The sequence below is a fragment of the Cyprinodon tularosa genome, unplaced genomic scaffold, assembly GCF_016077235.1.
Source record: "Cyprinodon tularosa strain WSP-4 unplaced genomic scaffold, ASM1607723v1 ctg634, whole genome shotgun sequence".
NCBI classification, from domain to species: Eukaryota; Metazoa; Chordata; class Actinopteri; order Cyprinodontiformes; family Cyprinodontidae; genus Cyprinodon; species Cyprinodon tularosa.
In genome coordinates, this window is record NW_024039379.1 from 992,501 (window position 1) to 1,009,558 (window position 17,058).

The window sequence follows — 17,058 nt, forward strand, 5'->3', positions numbered from 1 at the left end:
TTCTAAAAACTGTCCTGCAGTAAATGTGATACAGGTTAAAATCCTGCATTAAAAGTTTTATTTTTAATTCTTTCTCTTCTTCATTTATTTTCTCTGTTCCAGACTCTGGATGTCCTTCATCACTGAGGAGGAGAGAAGAAGAAACTTAAACTGTTGCTAAATAATTCCTCTTCTGCTGCCTCATTAACCAATCACACGCTCTGATTTCCTCACTGTTACCATGGTTACAGGGTTGCCCTCCAACATAGCCTGAATGTTTTAACGCTAATAAACTGGACCAGGTCATGTGCTTTGATTCTATTAGCTGATTGGCTCGTTGGGAGTTGGCGTGCGCATCCCCTTTTCACCTTGTCAGTCACCGGCTAAGCCCCGCCCCCTGACACTGCCTTAATAATGCATGAAGCTTTAGCCTGAAAACACAGAAGAGATTGATTGAAGATGAGATGTAACCTGGTTTCTGTTTGATGTCACCAATTTAGGCTCAGCTGATTAACCTTTTATAAACTATAATAAATTAATAAAGAGTTTAAACTCCACCTGATGTTTCAGTTTTTATTATTGACCCAGGATCAGACGCTCAGCCGCTGGATTTATGGGATGAGATTAACTAAAGCAGGAATATTTAAACTCAATAATCTGAAGATCAGTTCATTTATTTAAAGCTACAGTGTGTAACTTTTAGCGACATCTAGCGGTCAGACTGTAGCAACATGAACATCTCCCCCCCAACAGTACGGCGAGCGTTAGTGATGAGGTTTGTTTACATAGATAATTTTACAGATAGTATTTCATTAGTCTGTGTAGGGTATAGATTTCATGTAGACTTAAGATAATAAATATACCCGTTATTTTTTCTACATCGTTGTGACATTTGATGTCTGCCTCCATGGCTGCGAGACCCGCTCCTATGTAATTATAAATAACGAATTCTAAGGCAACGCAAATATTAAGGTTAAGAGGCTGAGCTCGTAGATGATGATAAATAACATAGTTATGTATAATATATTACATTTCTGACTTTATATCCCTGAAATTATTACACACTGTAGCTTTAACGTTGAAACTAAATTTTCTTTCTGTTTGTTATTATTTTTAAATCATGACCTGATCTGTAAAATAAATCAAATAATGCAGCTTTGGTCAAATTCAGCACACAAATGACTTGATACAGTCATAATTAAATGATTCTATTTAAGTAACTATTTTATCACTGTAGAGTCGATAGATTTTTATTTTCTCCAATCGAGCTGATAGAAGATGATCTCTGTGAAGATCCTCAGTTTCTTGCCTTCCCTCCAAATAAAACCTGTTTTCTATGATTTATATTAGAAATAATTTTATTTCTGGTCCAATAATACGGTGTTTAAAATACTTTTTTTGTTTCTCTTAAACTAAAAGAATTCAATAAATTTCATATAAACTTATTCCAGCAGTTTATGCAGGAAACAAGCCTCAGAAATCCTGGGACGTTTTAAAGATTTCTGTTTTTTTCTGGTTGGAGTGAGAGCAGGGAGTCAGTCATCTACACTGAGAACGGCGGCTTGATATGGGAATTGAAATGGAATCCAAACATTTCACAGAATCGATAAGGGAATCGGAATCATGAAATCTTATCAATTCCCAACCCTAGTAAAAAAGCATCTTGCCTCTCCCACGTTTTTATCGGTCTTAGATTCTGGTGACCTTTTTTATAAGAACTCTTCTTCCTGTCTTCAAATGTTGGACTCCCATGCTTCATTAAAGTTCATCACAGACTGTAGAGCCATGACATCACTGGTACCTGTCCTCTCAGGTGGGATGGCCTTCCCTCTCTACCAGAAGGCAGTGTCATTGCTACACTTTGATTTCCAAGGCCCTTCTTGGATTACTGCCCTCTTAAATTTGTACCTTACTTCCCCAGTAAAGCCTGGCTTCTTCTGCCTGAGATCCAACCATCAGCTGTTGCTCTGTGCTCCTTTTCCCTGAACAGAACAAGGGAAGAAAGCCTTGAGCTAGTCCAATTAGCTTCTTCAATTCCTGCCTCGATATGCGTTCGAATTCTCCTTGATGAAGTAAGCCTCTACTTTCTTCCATTTCCCTTTGTAGCTTCTTTATTTCTTCCTTAACATCATCCATTTTGTATGTAGTTTCATCCTTACCGTCTCCCTTGACCATCACACTTGCAACGACTCACTACTCTTCGCGCTGTGCTGTCCATAGATTGCGTAAGCAGCTCTGTGAAGCAGGTGAAGCTCCCCTGAATGATGGTCAACACTTGACTGATGGATTTTTGTTGTTTATTAGAATCTCATTGTTGTCAACAATAATATTATTAACCAACCAACGAAGAGCTAGGCAGACAACAGAAGAAATAATGTTTTAACTGGCTGACTCTACGTAAAATTAGCACCTTATAGGTAAGCTACGGAGACTTAATAACCAACAGAAAAAAGTTCTTCACCAGAGGCGTAGCCTGGCCACCCCTGGCCCCCCATCTAGCTCTGCCCCTGTTCTTCACAAGCATTTCAAAACACATGAACACATTAAACATGTCATATCACATAAGCACTTCAGACGGTGTAAGTCCTTCAAATAAAGCTGAATATTTTAACTATCCTTCTTTTTCTGCCTTTCTCAGCCTCTTCTTCTCCGTATCTCGCAGACTAAAACCCGGTCACATAGTTTCAAAATTAAACTCCCTCAAAACAAGGTAAACTGTAAAGCTTTATAAATTCACAAAAATAATGGAAGCAAAGATAATAGCGCATAATAATTTAACATTGTAATATGTATTGTAACTAAATTAGAAACCAGCTCATTTACACTGAGTAATAATTTTATTTTATTTTATATTTTTCTTGTGCTTCCTTAATATTAGACTTAAAAGTGAATTCTCTCTTTTATCTCTTATTGCAAAGCAGCGGAGAAACCTAAAAAACAAAGTTTGTTTTTTCTTCTGTGAAGCAAAATAAGCAAAATTGTCTTTATATTAAAGTCCATTCAAGGTCAGAGGATGTTTCCATCAGAGAGAGCTGACTGCTGTCATGGCACCTTCAGGTCAGCAGGGGGAGCTGTTGGACAAAGATAGACACAGATAGACGTCGCTATTTTTGATGATGACAACATGAAGCCATATGGCTATAAAAACATCTATGGAGATAAATGACTTCTAGATTAGATCATTTAACCTCTATAAAGAGTCTAAAAACTGGAAAGTCAACAGATTTTATAATAATAGACTTAAACTTGGTCAAAGATGACTGTTTGATACAACGTTCATTACTTGACCTCATCTCAGCCTGGATGTGACTCCATCCTATTGGTTTAATTTAAGGTATGGTTTAATGTGTATTAAAACATGGGATCATTTCTCACATTTATTAAATAATGATATCTGTTCTTACATCTGAAATTAGATTAGACTTTTAATCAGGAAACTCAATGAGCTTTGGTGAGATCAGGGGTCAGATGGAGAGAAGAACTCTGCTTACTTCTCAGGTCTGGAAAACTTTTGATCAATAAAACAGAAACTTCAAACCTACATTATCTACTCTTGTAGTTTTTAATCAACTTGACTGATCAAAATCTCCACCAAACTGTGATTCCTTCTTACCGTGTATCGAACATTATTTAGAATAATATCTAAGATTCATGTGATCATTAAGTTCTAATGGAGCTCCAGATTCAGATGGACTCAGTCTGAATGCTGATTGGACGCCTCACAGACGGATGAGCCTCTGATTGTATGAGGCTAAACGAACCAGTTTATTCAGGTGAATTTCTACCTAGGATTCATTTCACAGAAACATTAATGCCTTCTTCCTATTGTTTGTTTTTTAACCTGTTGGTTTACCATTAATCCCTCATCAGTGCAGTCAGTGTAACATTTCCCATTCTCATTTATACATTTATATTATTACAGCAAACAAGTATATATATATATATATATATATATATATATATATATATATATATATATATATATATATATATATATATACATATATATAGTGCGGAAAATAACTAGTTGAACACCCTGCTATGTTGCAAGTTCTCTTATATCCACTGTGAGAGATATAAAAAAATAAAAGAAAAAAAAAATCCAGAAATCACAATATGCGATTTTTTTAAAGTATTTATTTTCATAAATCAGCTGTGAATAAGTATTTGAACACCTGAGAAAATCCATGGTAATATTTGGTACAGTATTTTAGTATTAACCTTTGTTGGCATTTCCAGAGGTCAAAGGTTTCCTGTAGGTTTGCACTGCAGGAGGGATTTTGGCCCATTCCTCCTCACAGATCTTCTCTAGATCAGTCAGGTTTCTGGGCTGTCGCTCCCTCCAAAGATTCTCTATTGGGTTTAGGTCTGGAGACTGGCTAGGCCGCACCAGAACCTAGATCTGCTTCTTCCAGAGCCGCTCCTTGGTTATCCTGGCTGTGTGCTTCAGCTCATTGTGATGCTGGAAGACCCAGCCTCCACCCATCTTCACTGCTCTAACTGAGGGAAGGAGAATCTGGAAACTATATCAGTCCGACCCGAGAAAACCTGAATCACTGATTTTGATTTCATGATATGTTTCTTTTTTAACCAGCGGTGTAGGAGGACATTATACAGGAGGAAACTAATACAAAATATCAAAGGTTGGTTCGTCAAGAGGAAAAATAAAATTAAATGAACGAATTGGATTCAATTTGTCAATAACATATTTTGCTTTAGCGGCTTTTTTCTATTTCAGGTTCCTTTATTCTGATGTTGTTTTTGTTTATGGTCTTTTTCCCTCTGAATTAAACCAAATAAAACGTCATTGTTTCCTAACAGCTGATTGGCTGCTGGGTGGAGTGTTTTCTAGGATTCAGATCAATCCTGAAACCTAGCCAGTGTGTTACCATGGTGACCAGCCTGTCAAAGAATGAAAACCCTGACCTTTAGACCTGAGGTTTTTTTTAACGAACCTCCAGGATTCTCATCTAAATGTGAATCATTTTATAAAGTTTGATACATATAAATTTGTGATTTCCAGCTCTCTGTTTTCATATGAAGTATTATATTTAATCTTTATAATGTGATGAAGATCGGAATGGGAGGAGTGACTCTGCCCAGATCTCAGAGAAGCTCCTGTTTGTGAGGAAGGCTGTCACCATGGCAACGCACCGATCACACAGGTTTGTTTGTTTTTAACGGCAAGGCAACACATTAGCTGTGCGTGTTTGAAACACATAAAACATTCACACCTCGCCCTGCAGCTACACCTGTGCCTCACAGCCAATCAGAGAGCAGCACAGACACCTGATACTCATCTTCCTCTCTTCCTCCTGTCAACAGAAGCAGCATTATGCAGGAGGAGCTGCAGAGCAGGTCTGATGAGTTCATAGGCAGCACTGACCCATCTCTGAAGATGTTTCTGCAGCTTTGATCCATCACCATGAAGCTATGATGATGATGATGATGTTGTTTCAGGAACAGAACAGAACCAGCTCTGAGTTTCTGATGCCGATTCTGAACACTGTGGAGCAGGGAGGAGGTCAGCTCAGCCCATCCTCCTGCTCTAATTATCTCAGCTGTTTTCGCCTGCAGTCAAAGAACAGGGCGTTACTAACCCGCACCAATGCATTCTCATTAAGAATTAAAACTTTGGTCCTAGTTGCTGTTGGACCTGTGGAACAGGTCTGTGATTCCTCTGCAGGGAGTGGCTGCATGAAGGGATATAAGACCAGAACCCGTCCTGCTCCGCCACCCGCTCATCACACTCTGCAGCAGACATGTCTTTCCTATCTAACATTCCAGGAGGCGACAACATCGCCAAGGTGGCCGGGGAGAAGGCAGGTGAGTCTCCGCCGCGAGGGATCAGCAGATCCGCTGCTGAATATTTCAGCTTTCAAATCATAGATTTAGGAGTTCCTTTCATTTCAAATATTTATGCAGATTCTCATAATTCTACTACTTTATTACTACTAATTCTACTACTCAGCTTAATTCTCCACTGTAGAAAATTTGATGATCTTCAGGCTGTTTAATGGAATGATTCCTCTGTTTCTTTTAGCGCTGGAGATTAAAGTTTGCCTCGGTTCTTTAAGAACATTTAAGCAGGGGTCAAAGGTCAAAGCCCAGGCTGCAGCAGACTGTGCCCTGAATGATCTCCATGATGGTTCTGGTTCTGTCCAAACTCTGAGCTCTGAGCTGAATGAAGTGGAAGGAACGGATTATCAGATCAGTTCTGATCTGTTAGATGTTCTATTTAGTTTATCGGCGTTTTTATTTAGTTCTGAAGGTCTGAGTTCGTCCTTAGCTTGTATCTCCCGTCCACATCTTTGTAGCGCTTAACTCTGCTGCACCAAGAAAGGGAAAAAAAAAATACAAAGCAGCAACGGGTTAACAAAAAATAAAATAACAAAGCAAAGAATCGGTGCGAGGAAACTAAAAACAGGCGCTGTAATGAAAGTGGTGAGGAAAAGATGGAGGACGAGATCCTGTGACCGTACCTGGAGGAAGCTTTGATGTACAGAGAGAAACGGAGACGGCGTCCGGATGCAGTGCAGACTGGGTTTAAATGCTTTAATCATAGTGGTTTATAAAACTTGATCAACATAAACTTTATTCTGAGTTTACAATATAGACAATTTAAGCATCACATCAGTAAAGTGTAAAACAAAATGTCCACCGTGGTTCTACTGACGATGAAATCAAACATCCACCCGATGAAAAGTCATCAGTGCTCAAAGCAGTATTCTGAAAGGAGCACTTCTACTTTTACTTAAATAATCTTGTAATACCAGTACTTTTACTTGTACTTTAGTACAAATCCTCAGTCCTTATTCCACCTCTGAGCTGCAGGTAGGGGAATCTTCCTGGTCGGGTTTCATCAACGTCTCTCTGATCTGATCCCAGAGCAACGAGCCTCAGCCTGAGCTGTTAACCACAAACCTATAAAACCATCCGTTCTGGAACATTCTGATCGTTTTAGCTTCAGGCGTCTCCAACGACCGCCACACCCCAACCTTTTTCTCTGTTCCTTCCCATCGACTGTGTGGGCGGAGGACCGCCTACCCCGCAGGAAAACCTCTGCTTCACCAAACCAGGAAGCTAAGCTCGTCTAAAGTCTGATTAGATCATCTTTTAGCAGACGTCTCACTCAGACTCATATTCTGAAATAAATCCCTGATTGAGAAGCAGAGCTTTGGACCACGGCTGCAGGAGATGTTTCTGAAAAGTCTCCATGTGAAAGGAGACGGTTGCATGATGGAGATCAGGCTCAGCGAAGGTCAAAGGAGGACATGTGGGAGGAGCCACAGTGATGGCCACACCCACCTCCTCTACCATAAACCCCAGCCCTGATAGATTTAGCCTGATCCAAAATGGCTGACTTTATGCTAAGTATAGGTCCAAACGCTCGTGAAGATTCTCAGTCATCCAGGTCTTAGTCGTTCCAAAAAAAAAGGAAAACTAAAAACAATCCACTGGACTTTATTTCCAAGTTTGGAGATGTTTCACTTCCATCCAGAAAAAGCTTCCTGGATGGAAGCGAAACGTCTGCAAACTTGGAAACAAAGTCCAGTGGAGTGATTTTAGTTTTCTTTTTATAGGAGCAAACAGGAAGCTGCTCAATGTCTTCTACAAAACACGTCCAGTTACCTGAACTGAACTTTCAAGCTTTTGCAGGTCTTTAACCTCCTAACAAGTCCAGTCCTGGGACACCTTTAACGAGCAAACCTTCAGGTTTTCACGCTGGCATTAGGCCTGTGGGCGGGGCTAATGAAATACCCAACAGGAAGAAAAAAAATTATTCGAAACCTTCACTGAGGTTGAGCTGTGAGCTGAAATAGGTGATCAGGAGATGTTTGCTCACCTGGGCTTCTTCTGCAGGAGAAATTGTGGAGCAAGGAGTGAACAAGATCATGGGAGGAGGAGCAAATAAAGGAGGCAAGCAGCAGCAGCAGCAGGAGGGGGAGAAGAAAGAAGGAGGTGGAGGAGGCTTTGGTCTGGATGATGCCCTCTCAGCGGCCGGCGGCAATAAGGAGTCAGGAGGAGGAGGTGAGGCGACACGTTTACAACTTTTACTCCAACGTTTTATAGGAATAATTGGACTTTAAGAAAAGGCTTAATGAGGACCAGCTGATCTGGATCACATCAGCCTGACATTCAGGTGATCAGTAGAACCTGGCTGGTTCTGGGCTGATAGGGGAGTGCTGCCCCCTAGTGTCCACAAGGATCCACTGAAACTATTCCTTTAATCAAACAGATTTATTAATGCTCCTAAACCCCTGATAGAACAGAAACACTTCCTGATATGTTCTGATTTATTGGAGCTATGATAATAAATGATAAATAAATGTCTTTCAAATGAAATTATTTGTTTTACACCAGAAGCCAGATTTCACATCAATTCACAGTAGATGAGGCTCATCTGGAACCAATATGGATAAAATATGATCCCAACTCTCACTGGTTCATAATTAAACATTACGCCACCGTTTTATCATGAAAATGTCTCCAATAAATGGACAGTCAGTTCCTTCATGCATCTCCATGTTATCTGATGGCAGGAGCTCCTCCTGGAGGTGTTCTAGGTTCTGTTCTGTGGATCCAGATCCTGGTCTGATGCTCTGCTCCTTTTCTGTTCCCAGGTATCGCTGACCTCGCTGGGGGGCTGTTCAAGTAGAAGCCTGGAGTCTTCATCACCTTCATCCACCTGAGACCTGCTTATGGCAATAATCAGATTTAATATTTTATTTAATTTGTGTTTGAAAAAACTAAAAATCAGCCTAATGCACTAAATCCTCCTGTGAAACCGGTTTAATAAACTGTAAAATATATAATTACCTGATGTCTAATGTTCAGTTATTGCTCATTGACTGTTCCCTTTATGCTGGATTAAAAAATAACAGGAAATAAAGTTTGGAGGGTGGGGCAGCATCTGAGGTAGTCATGGAACCTGAACCGGTTTAGACTGCTTTGATCCAGTTGAACTTTCAGAGTTAGCAAAATTATTGTCTTCATCTAAGCCTTCAGCTTGTATGTTAGATCCAGTTCCAACCAGGTTATTTAAGGAGGTATTCCCTTTGATCTCCTCCTCCATTTTAGATGTGATTAATCTATCTCTGTTACAGGGATATGTACCTAAAGCTTTTAAGGTTGCTGGAATTAAACCTCTGCTTTAGAAACCGTCTCTTGACCCAGATGACTTGGTCAATTATAGATCTATATCCAATCTTCCTTTCTGATATTAGCCAGTCACTTCATTTGGATGGGATTAAACTGATTTCATATAATAAAGTAAAAAATCTTGGTGTTTTTGATCAGGACCCGTCATTTAAATCCCAGATCAAAGAGGTTTCTAGAATTTCCTTCTTTCATCTGAGGAATATTGCAAAAATGAGCAATCTCCTGTCCAGGGGTGATGCTGAGAAACTAGTCCATGCATTTGTTACTTCAAGGCTGGACTATTGTAATTCTTTACTATCAGGAAGTCCACAAACTGTAGTTAAAAGCCTTCAGCTGATCCAAAATGCTGCAGCCAGAGTTCTGATGAAAATTAAAAAGAGAGATCATATCTCTCCTATCCTGGCTTCTCTTCATTGGCTTCCTGTTAAATCCAGAATAGAATTTAAAATCCTCCTTCTCACATATAAAGCCTTAAATGGCCAAGCTCCATCTGATATCAGAGATCTGATTGTTCCTTATGTTCCTAACAGAGCACTTCGCTGAATGAGATCCATATATTAAACTACTTATAAAGGACAAAAAACAAGTTCCAGAAAAATGGTTTTAAAACAATCAAATATCTTTTTTTACTGTAAAAGAAAAACAAAACAAAATGGGATTTACAGACATGCTTGGTCACCATTTCTCTGTACTCTTCTTACTGCTAGCAAAGCAACTTCAGGCTAAACGATTCTCTTCCAGAGTTGGAATTTGATAGGCAAAGTCCTCATTAGATATAACTCGGTCTGGATGAATACAGGCTTCTGATTGGCTGTAGGGTGTTCATACAAATGGTTTTAGGACATCTACAAAAAAGATCTGGTCAAACAGCCCAATAGTTTCAAACGTTAGCTTGATACGGGAAGACAGTTTACGCTGGTTACCGTGGCAACGCAATTAATCAAGATGCGGTGACTTTGAGCAGAGCTTTTAAAGGACAAGTCAGTAAAAGTTCAATGATGTATTTAAAAGGATAAGTTCACTTAAAAAAAAAAAAATTTTAATAAATAAAAAATACAGGGCAATCCGGAGCAGCTGAGTCAATGGACGGGTCTGTTTAAAGGGCACACTTTTAGCTGGCACAGTGGAGGGCATGGTCCTCCCTCCAACGCGCGCTCCTCTCCAACATAGCTGGCATAAGTGAGGACACCTCCAGCACACACCTCTCTCCAGCACGCCTTCGGCAACCAGCCTCCAGATCCCTCCGTCTGCCGCTCCCTCACCCACTCTGTCCGGCTTCCATCCCTTCAACCAAACAGCTGCCTTTTTAATCACCGGCATCCCAGTCCACACGCTGCTTGGCTGATGGGAAACACCTGTGCCGCTGCTGTGGGCGTGTCCAGGTATGAGTCGTAACGTCACCTCAAAACAAAATCAGAAAAACATGCAACACAACAACCAAAAATAAAACAAGTAAATAACTTCAAAATAGAGCAAATCCAAATTACAATAATAAGACATGCTGTTAACTTAAAAAAAAGGCCACATTACCACACAGCTGGGTTACTTGGGTCACCATTGGTTAACGCCATAGACATATATGTATATATATATACATACTGATTAAAGAATAACTTAAAGAACAAAAGTTCACAGATGAATAAATGATACAAACTTGTTTGAAAAGGGTTTTGGAAGAAGTTTAGACAAACTTCTAAGGACAAAAAGCCTTTAGACACAAATTCACTTTTCACTACGATTTGACAAAAAAATAAAAACCTAAAATCAATAAAAACAAAATAACTTTACTGTCTTTTGTGAATCACATTACAAATTTTCCTCTATAGATCAAAATACTCATTATTAAAGAGCAATCTTTAAAAAAAAATACTAAATAATAAACTATATATATTTGTAAACCATCTTAATATAAAACTTAATATATCTATAGTTTCTTAATATTTAATTGCAAAATATATTACTTTTTAGATTTCATCCAGTTTGAGTTCAGTGAATTTTAAAGTTTTTTTGTTCTTTTAAGGGGTGACATGAAAGATGTTATTGTAATATTATCTCTGACTCTTTCATGTACGGTGGCTGAGAAGTGCAAAACACATTTACAATTCAAAAACACATTAACAAATAAATAAAATAACATTTGAAGAAACAAAATTATATTTTATGAAAAAAAAGTATTTTTGAAAAAAAAAGTTTAAATTTTTAAAAACACATTTACAATTCAAAAACACATTAACAAATAAAAAACAAAATTACATTTGAAGAAACAAAATTATATTTTATGAAACAATTTATTTTTGAAAAAAAAAGTTTTAATTTTTAAAAACACATTTACATTTAAGGAAACAAATTCACATTTTAAATAAGTTAGATTTTAGGTGAGAGAAAGTTTCATTTTAGAGAAAAAAAATACATTATAGGGAAACAAATTTACATCTAAAAAAAATTGACCGTTCGGAAACACTTGTACAAGTGCAAAGACAAAACTGCAAGTGGCAAAACACAGTTACATAGCCAAAAACAAATTAACAAAAGACGGCTACACGGAAAGGGAATGTCCCAGTGGCCGGATGTGACGTCACGATTACCCTGACTTGTAGTACAAACAGCTCAATCTGTAGTCCTCCTGCTTCACGTGAAAAGTCAGCGGCGATTTTAGATGGAAAGAATTGCACTGAAGCTGTTTTTCTTAAGTTTACGCTAACCCAACAATGTTTTCAGCCAATTTACATCATTTTGTTCTTCGTGCGGACGGTCTCTGGAACTTTTACGGGACACGGACCAGGTGGCAGGACCAAGCAGCATGGCCGAGCTCAATAGGGGACGGGCACAGCGCGTTGCATTCTGGGTACGCCGCCATATTGACAGCTAGTTGCTACGGTAAACAAAGACCTAAAACAGCACAGAGACGAGTAAACAGCGATGTTAAAAGCGAAGAAAGGATGCAGAATATACCGAGACACACTGCAGAGGGAAGCCAGGGACCGTTATCTGCAAAAGATGGGCTTCATAAACGGACTTGATCCCTACGAAGTAGCAAGCAAGGAGTGGTGCGTTGGGGAAGAATTTCTACCGCCGTTTGCGAGGGAGGACATATTTTCCTATCTAGTGTGTGGCGTCAGTGCCTACACACATGAAGAATTTCGCTGCTACAAGTCGCTAGAGGCTTACAAACAGCTGACAGATGGAAAAGTTCACGACATGGAAGTAATCAAACCGAATGAGAACACAGTCATTAGATCCAAGGTAAGCTACCGTCTCAACATGGTGTGGTGTTTGTTGTGGTGATAAGACTAGGTGCAGGCACTAACGTAAAACATCAAAAATGTATCTAAACAAATCTTGTGCTGACTGTACGTGTCCTGGGATACTGTAGTTACATTCTGATGATATATGACTGTCCTACCATGGTACTATGTTGTATGTATGTTCTGTAACTTACCAGAATGAAAATGCCGGGAACACACTCTCATGGACACTGGGATTGAGTTGAAAGTTATATTTGGCCGTCTTACAGCAGCGACCCATGCTAGCCGGCGACTCTTTGTTATGGAGGACATTTGTTTTCCATTGAGACGCCTCCAGGTTGGAAAACGGCAAAAAGACAATCCATTTGGGATTTTTTTCCCCGTCCAGTCACAGCTTGCGCTACTACACCCTACGACACAGCAACGGGTGACCATAACGACAGCAGAGGTAAAATGAAACGGCAAAAAACTAAGCAAACTACTAGCAGAAGAAAGCTCGTCCTTACAGGCGCGAAGTCAAAGTGTAAACAGTGGGCTGACCAGCTTTCAATATGGCTGCCGCGCAACGTGTGACGTCATGTGCCCGTTCCTTATTCGTGGCAGTGGCTGCGGCAGAGCCTGCCATCGGAGTGGCCGTTGTTGCCCGCTGCCGGCAGAGCTTGCCATCGGAGAGGCCGATGGTGGCCGCTGCTGGCAGAGCTTGCCATCGGAGAGGCCGATGGTGGCCGCTGCTGGCAGAGCTTGCCATCGGAGAGGCCGATGGTGGCCGCTGCCGGTGTGACAGATCAACTGGGGACGAGATTAACTGGTTAGAATCTATGCGCACCGCGGATGTTACTGAAGCTTAGGTGGCTGTGTTGATGCCTGGCGAAAAAATATTCCTAACGTAACAAAACTGTTCGCCAAAAAAAATCAACCGACATATCTAATGAATTAATTTCTGTTTTGTTTTTTTCAGATTAGAACGATGTGGTTAAGAACTTGTATCCTCAGCAAAGCAGATAGTGCAAAGAATCCCACACAGAGAACAGCGTCGTTCACAAGTGTAAAGAAAAAATACAAATAAAAGTCTGTCTCACACTGGAGTGTCATTTCTCCTGTTGAACGATAAGTTATAAATGAAAACCTGTAGCTTGGACGATAAAGTCCGCCCACTTTATAAATTCCTGAATGTAAAAATAAATCCATTAATGAGGCCTGTCATTCAGAATGCACGTGTGTAAGCATCACATTTTAAAGAAAAAGCCCAATTGTTCTGCAAACAGAACAATTGGGCTTCTCATCCTTCCAACTATTCCCACTTTATTTTTTGAATATTGACAAAAAGTTGTTTTTTTAGATTCAATGCGCTCATATTTCCTTTATTCTCCTGTCTGGACACAAATACATGTCTCTACTACGGTGTTGTTGTTTTTTTGTGGATCCCAAAACTTTGTCCCGTATGATGAACTGTATCAGGTCACACACCTTTATTTTTATTGCTATTGTGTTCAGTCTGTTTATAATATACAGTTATGAGACCATAATGGGCTGCTGATGAGCTGGTTTTACTGCCCCATGTGTAAAAAGGGGGTAAAATGTATTTACTTAGGCGCATTGCAGCTCATAGAATCTGAATCACATACCTGTTGATGCGGAAACTTTACTTTTCCTGTTTTCACAGTAGAATTTAAATCCAAGAGTTAGCAGCTACCGCTACGGTGTGGGTGTGAGTCGCCATGACTGCTTTATGTTTTATCTTGTAGAAAAATGCAGATTTTCTTAAACAAAGAGCTAGGCTGCGTACTTCCGAGGACGCAGCCTACCTAGCCTCCGGAGGACCCAGACTTGGTAGGCTGCTCCGGAGGATGCTCAGCCGTTGGTAAATGGGACGGTCTAGCCTTTGGAGCACTTCCTGGTTGCGACACGACGTCATCACGTTTACCCCAAACACAGCGCGAAACAAAATCCGACAGCTCGAGAAATACGGAAAGAAACACCAAAAAAATAGATATGGTAATTTTTATTTTTTTTTATTTACTTGTTATTGGAGGAGGAGAGTCGGCTTTGATGGCTTCGGCGGCAGCAAAACCTGCGACGGATTTTTCTCAGGCTGGCAGAGCGCAGTGGAGAGGTAAGATCTACCTGCTATTATTCTAACCCACAGGGCCTGCTAATGATCAGAATATACCAGCTATTAAATAAACGCTTGTCAGCAGATTGATGAATATGTTTAAATATCAAGTTTTATATTTATTTGTAAGTTTGGGATTTATTTGTTTAGTAATTTGAATTGAATAGTTAAATGTGTACAAACCCTGTAAATAACTGACTTAAATCACTACTTTCACCATCACTAATGTTGTGTTGAGAAGCCAAACTGTTGAGAAATAAATCATTTTTGTCTAAATTGTTATCCCCTTACTGCCTGATTTTATTTGCAATTTTATATATATATATATATATATATATATATATATATATATATATATATATATATATATATATATATAAACATAATGCAGGGGAAAAAAATCAAAATATAAAAACGAAAAAAATAAGTTAATTAGTGGATCTAGATGAAGTAAAATTTAATTTCTAACAAATCATGTAATAAAGATAAGGAAAAAAAGATAGATGACTGAATAAAAATAAATATTTTTGTCTTTTTTTTTCTACAGGTCATAACAGCCCCAGAGGATGAAGAGCAGGACGACATGCCAGAGGATGAGGAGGGGGAGAACGTGTAGGAGGCAGTCAGTGGTGCTCCATGGGGAGACCAGCTGTCTGCTGAGGTGTCTGCCCCTGGAGGAGGGTCTACCTGACCACCGTTACATTTAGATGGCAAGTAGAATCACATTTTAGCTGTTCTCATTTCAGGGTTATAAACAGTTTTAGTAAAGTCATTATTTTCTGCGTCTTCTTGAACATTTTTAGTAACATGGCAGCCATCGATTGGGTCAGCAGTGGAGAGAGGCATCCCCCCCACCCCCCAGATGATGTCCCACTCGCAGTCAGAAGACTCCAAGGACATCTGTGTGGCATCGCATCCAGTCCAGCAGCACCACCAGGGACTCCTGCTCAGTCACAATTATATATATATATGTTCTCTAATAATATTTACTGTATATCTTCTGTAAATAGTTGTAGTAGTTAATTTTAAAATCTAATGTCAATAGTTAAAAATGTTTTTAATAGTTTATTGTAAATACTTGCTTCTCTAAAAATAAACTGATGTCACTGAGAAGTTGTTCTAAGTTTACTTAAATTACAAAGTGATGAAACAGATAATGTAAAAAGGTTAAAAGACTTTAAGAACACACCGACAGCAATAACTTTTATAAACAATTTAATAATTTAATTTAACCATAACAGCAACACAGAACTTCAACTTGTTAAAAAAAACACCAAAAAAATAATAACTGTCCACCATCCTCTCCAATAAATGAAATAATCTGTCCTTCCTTTCCCGCCTCCCTCTGCCATCTGATATCCTCCCTGATTAAATCCACCACTCCTTCTTCTCTTCCTCCTTTCCCTCCTCCCTCATCCTCATTCTCTTCCTCATCGTCACCCTTATGCTGCTCAGCCTCTGCAGCACCTGGCCCTGGTGTGTCCTCAGGGATGGAGGCAATTAGGACAGGTGGGGTAATAGAGGGCCTCTGTCCTAATACCTCATCCATGAGGACAAACCAGGGCCAGGTGGCAGCAGTAGGATTCCCACTGACCCGCTGCCCTGTCCAAGGATCTTTGCATTCCTAAAGTAGAGGAAAACTATTTTTATCAACAGATGCTATTTTCTATAGTGTTTCTTTAAAGCTAGAAAAAAGGAATGTTTCATGATTTGGATGGATTGATGAAATTCTACAGAAAAAGAATTTGGAATGGTAACCTGGAGATTACTTTTCAAGCTTACTCAAAGTGTAAATTAACATGAATATAATAAATGAAAGATGTAATTTCCCTACACACACACATACATACATACATACATACATACATACATACATACATACATACATACATACATACATACATACATACATACATACATACATACATACATACATACATACATACATACATACATACATACATACATACATACATACATATATATATATATATATATAGGTGTGTGTGTGTGTTTCATTACATTATCCAAACCTGAACATACTTTGTATTTTTTTTTTTAAGTTGTCCCACACAAGGATCACTTCTATCACAAATATGAGATTTACAAAAAGTGGCATCTGGGCATCATTTGATGTGATCAAAAGATTATATTTGTATGTTGGTGTTTGAACAGGACTTCTTTTAACTTGTGTGACTTTTACATAGAAATGCAACATGTAGATGGAATTCTGCCTCAACTCTTCCCTCCATCCGCCTGCAGCAGTATTTTTGGCCCTGATGATAAGGTGGTCATTTTATCCACTCCTCTGTCTGCTCCCTGGAACAAAATGACATGTAAAACATATTTCTGTTAAGTCAACAGGCAAAATAACTGTTCTGTATAATTATGCCTGTATTGTTCTTCAAGCGAATTATACTTTAAACCTTATTATAGTGTTCTGTAAATAAACTATACGTTATTGAGTATTAAAACAAAACGTTTGCAGTATTAACAGCCCAGTACAGCTGGACTAATGTTATTTCTTCAGCTACATTAAGCTTTAACAGCTCTAATCCT

General features: G+C 39.0%; 1 protein-coding gene and 1 pseudogene across 1 annotated transcript in view; one reads left to right on the forward strand and one right to left on the reverse strand.

The window, feature by feature from the left end:
• sncga (synuclein, gamma a) overlaps positions 1-536 on the forward strand; it is a 15,547-nt gene extending 15,011 nt beyond the window's left edge. Inside the window, exon 5 of the mRNA XM_038308342.1 lies at positions 103-536. The gene's annotated coding sequence lies outside the window, so the exon portion shown is untranslated. The remainder of the gene's footprint in view (positions 1-102) is intronic.
• LOC119798741 overlaps positions 1-14,207 on the reverse strand; it is a 171,762-nt pseudogene extending 157,555 nt beyond the window's left edge.
• Positions 14,208-17,058: the final 2,851 nt, after the last annotated feature.